Below are 3,946 nucleotides of genomic sequence, written 5' to 3'. Positions count from 1 at the left end.
ATTCAGAGACAGGGTCTTGTTCTGTCGCCCAGGCTAGAGTGCAGTGGTGCAATTGTAGCTCACTGCAATTCGAACTCCTGGGCTTCAGTGATCCCCCTGCCTCAGTCTCCCAAGTAGCTGGGACTATAGGCATATGCCACTATGACAGGCTGCTTTGTTTGTTTTGTTTTGTTTTAATTTTTATTAAAAACGAGGTCTCTCTGTGTTGCCCAGGCTGGAGTGCAGTGATGTGATCATAGCTCACTGCAACCTTGAACTCCTGGGCTCCAGTGATTCTCCTGCCTCAGCCTCCCCGGCAGCTGTGACTACAGGCACACATGCCACAACATCCAGTTAATTTTTGTATTTTTCATAGAGACGAGGTCTTGCTATGTTTCCCAGGCTGATTTCGAACTCTTGGCCTCAAGTGATCCTCCTGCTTCAGCCTCCCCAAATGCTGGGATTATAGGCATAAGCCACTGTGCCAGCTATTTTTTTTTCCACAAATGGTAGTTGCTATGGTTCGAATGTGTCCCCCAAAGTTCATGTGTTGGAAACTTAATCTCCAATGCAACAGTGTTGGGAAGTGAGGCCTAATAAGAGGTGATTAGGTCATGAGGGCAGAGTCAGGATAATGCAATTATTGTGGGAATGGGTTCGTTATTTTAAGAATGGGCTTATTATAAAAATGAGTCTGGGGCCGGGCGCAGTGGATCACGCCTGCAATCCCAGCACTTTGGGAGGCCGAGGAGGGCGGATCACAAGGTCAGGAGATCAAGACCATCCTGGCTAACACAGTGAAACCCATCTCTACTAAAAATACAAAAAAAAATTAGCCGGGCATGGTGGCATGTGCCTGTAATCCCAGCTACTCAGGAGGCTGAGGCAGGAGAATTGCTAGAACTCGGGAGGTGGAGGTTGCCATGAGCTGAGATCGCACCACTGCACTCCAGCCTGGGTGACAGAGCGAGACTCCGTCCCAAAAAAGAAAGAAAAAAAGTGAGTCTGGCCCCCTTTTGCTCTCTTGCTCTTGCCCTCTCTGCCCTTCCACTTTCTGCCATGGGATGATGCAGCACAAAGGCCGTCACCAGATGCCACCATCATGCTCTAGGATTTCCCAGCCTCCAGAACTATGAGCCAAATACATGTATTTTCTTTATAAATTACCCAGTCTGTGGTATTCTGTTATAGCAACACAAAATGAATGAAGACAGCAGTATCCTCTATACTATTCTGCACTTTGCATTTTTTCACTTAAGAAATTATCTTGTAGAGTTTTCCAAGTCAGTACTACATAATATTTTATTATATGCATCTACCATAATATATTTAGGTAGTCCCCTGTTGGATAGACGTAGTCCCTTATTGATGGTTATGTATTAGTTATATATGACTGTATAACATATTATCCAGAAGTTCAGTGGCTTAGAAAAACAATAAAAAATTATTTTCTCATACAGTTTTTTGCTGGTCAGAAATTTGAGAAGGATTCATCTGGGCAGTGCTCACTTGGGGTCTTTCATGTGGCTGTAGTTAGATGCAAATTGAGGCTGAAGGTATCTGAAGGCTCAACTGGGACTAGAAGATCTACTTCTTTCTTTTTTTTTTTTGAGACGGAGTCTCACTCTGTCGCCCAGGCTGGAGTGCAGTGGCACAATCTCGGCTCACTGCAAGCTCCGCCTCCCGAGTTCAAGCCATTCTCCTGCCTCAGCCTCCCGAGTAGCTGGGACTACAGGCGCCCACCACCATGCCCGGCTAATTTTTTGTATTTTTAGTAGAGACGGGGTTTCACTGTGTTAGCCAGGATGGTCTCGATCTCCTGACCTGTGATCCGCCCGCCTTGGCCTCCCAAAGTGCTGGGATTACAGGCATGAGCCACCGCGCCCAGCCTTGAAGATCTACTTCTTTCTAAAAAAATTTATTATTACTGTTTTTGGAGATGAGGTCTCAGTATGTTGCTCAGGCTAGTCTCGAACTGGGCTCAAATGATCCTCCCACCTCAGCCTCCTGAGTAGCTGGGACCACAGGTGTGTGCCACCAGGCCTAGCTAATTTTTCAAATTTTTTGTAGCAATAGGAGTCTTACTGTTTTTCTCAGGCTGGTCTCAAACTCCTGGGCTCAAGCAATCCCCTACCTTGGCCTCTCAAAGTTCTGGGATTACAGGCATGAGCCACCGTACTCAGCTCAAGAAAATCTATATCTAGAGTTACTCACTCATACAGCTGGAAAGCTGGTGCTGGCTGTAGGTGGGGGGCCTCAGTTCCTCTCTACATGGATCTCTCTGCAGAGCTGCTTGAGTGTCCTCTGGAAGCTGTCCAGGAAGCTGAGGCAGAAGCTGTGATGCCTTTTATAACCTAGCCTTGGAAGCCACACACATTCGCTTCCACCACATTCTATTGGTTATGGCAACTACAAAGGTTTGCCCAGGTTCAAGCAGAGGGAATTGACCCTAACCTCTCAAAGGAGGATGCTAACATCACATTATAAGAAGAGCATGGGAAATGGGATATATCAGTGCTTCCGTTTTTAGAAAATACAATCTGCCATAGGTTATTTCCAATATTTTGCTATTACCATATGTTAGTAAGTAGCTTTTAAAGACTTTCTATATGTATTGCCAAATCTCCTTTAGAAAGTTGGACTAATTTAGATTCCAACCCCTGGTGATTGAGAAAGTCAATTTCTCCATATTCTTACTAGCACTAAGTTTATCTTTTAATTAAAAATCTCTGCCAATTTGATATGCAAGAAATGGTGTGTCATTGTTTTAAGAAAATTCCTTCTAAGAAAGCATAAGAGCTAAATTTGAGTAGCAGTATCTATATTAGTTTGCTAGTTTAGTTGCTATATTAGTTTCTGCCATAAGAAAATATCACAAACTGGGTCGCTTAAACAACAGAAATTTATTGTCTCATAGTTCTGGAGGCTGCAAGTCTAAGATCAAAGTATCACAGGTTTTTTTTCTCCTGAGGCCTCTTTCCTTGACTTGCAGACGGCCGCCTTCTCACTGCTGCCTTTCCTCTGCACACGCATCCCTGATGTCTCTTCTTTCTCTTTTTTTTTTTCCTTTTTTTCTTTTTTAGACAGAGTTTCACTCTTGTTGCCCAGGCTGGAGTGCAGTGGCACGGTCTCAGCTCACTGCAACCTCCACTTCCTGGGTTCAAGTGATTCTTCTGCCTCAGCCTCCTGAGTAGCTGGGATTACAGGCACCCACAACCACGCCCAGCTAATTTTTGTATTTTTAGTAGAGACAGGGTTTCACCATGTTGGCCAGTCTGGTCACAAACTCCTGACCTCAGGCGATCCTCCCGCCTCAGCCTCCCAAAGTGCTGGGATTACAGGTGTGAGCCACCATGCCCGGCCTGTCTCTTCTTTTACTTATGATACCAGTCATGTTGGATTAAGGCCCTTATGACCTCCTTTAATCTTAATTACCTCTTTAAAGGTCCTATCTCCAAATATAATCACACTGGGGACTAGGGCTTCACCATATAAATTTTGGGGGGACACAGTTCAGTCTACAACAGCACCTTTACTGATTTGCTCAGTAATCTTGGGACAGCCACATATCTCTCTGAGCCTCAGTTTTCTTATCTGTTTAATGGAGATATACCACATTTCCTTTTCCTCTTTCTCAATGGGTTGTCATGACAAATTAGATAGAATCTGTGGAGCTGAGCGTGGTGGCTCATGCCTGTAATCCTAGTACTTTTCAAGGCCGAGGCAGGCAGATTGCTTGAGCTCAGGAATTTGAGAACAGCCTGGGCAACATGGTGCAATCCCATCTCTACAAAAAATTTAAAAAATTTGCTAGGCATGGCTGGGTGTGGTGGCTCACACCTGTAATCCCAGCACTGTGGGAGGCCAAGGTGGGTGGATCACCAGGTCAGGAGATTGAGACCATCCTGGCTAACATGGTGAACCCTGTCTCTACTAAAAAAATACAAAAAAAAAAAAAAAAAAAAAA

General features: G+C 44.7%; 1 protein-coding gene across 2 annotated transcripts in view; it reads left to right on the top strand.

Moving 5' to 3' along the window:
• Positions 1-3,946, top strand: part of ETV7 (ETS variant transcription factor 7) — a 123,187-nt gene that overhangs the window by 36,861 nt on the left and 82,380 nt on the right. The window lies entirely within an intron of this gene.

The sequence above is a fragment of the Hylobates moloch genome, unplaced genomic scaffold (assembly GCF_009828535.3).
Source record: "Hylobates moloch isolate HMO894 unplaced genomic scaffold, HMol_V3 SCAFFOLD_20, whole genome shotgun sequence".
Classification (NCBI taxonomy): domain Eukaryota; kingdom Metazoa; phylum Chordata; class Mammalia; order Primates; family Hylobatidae; genus Hylobates; species Hylobates moloch.
The sequence above is the reverse complement of the archived record's forward strand: the minus strand, read 5'-3'. Positions and strand labels throughout refer to the sequence as shown.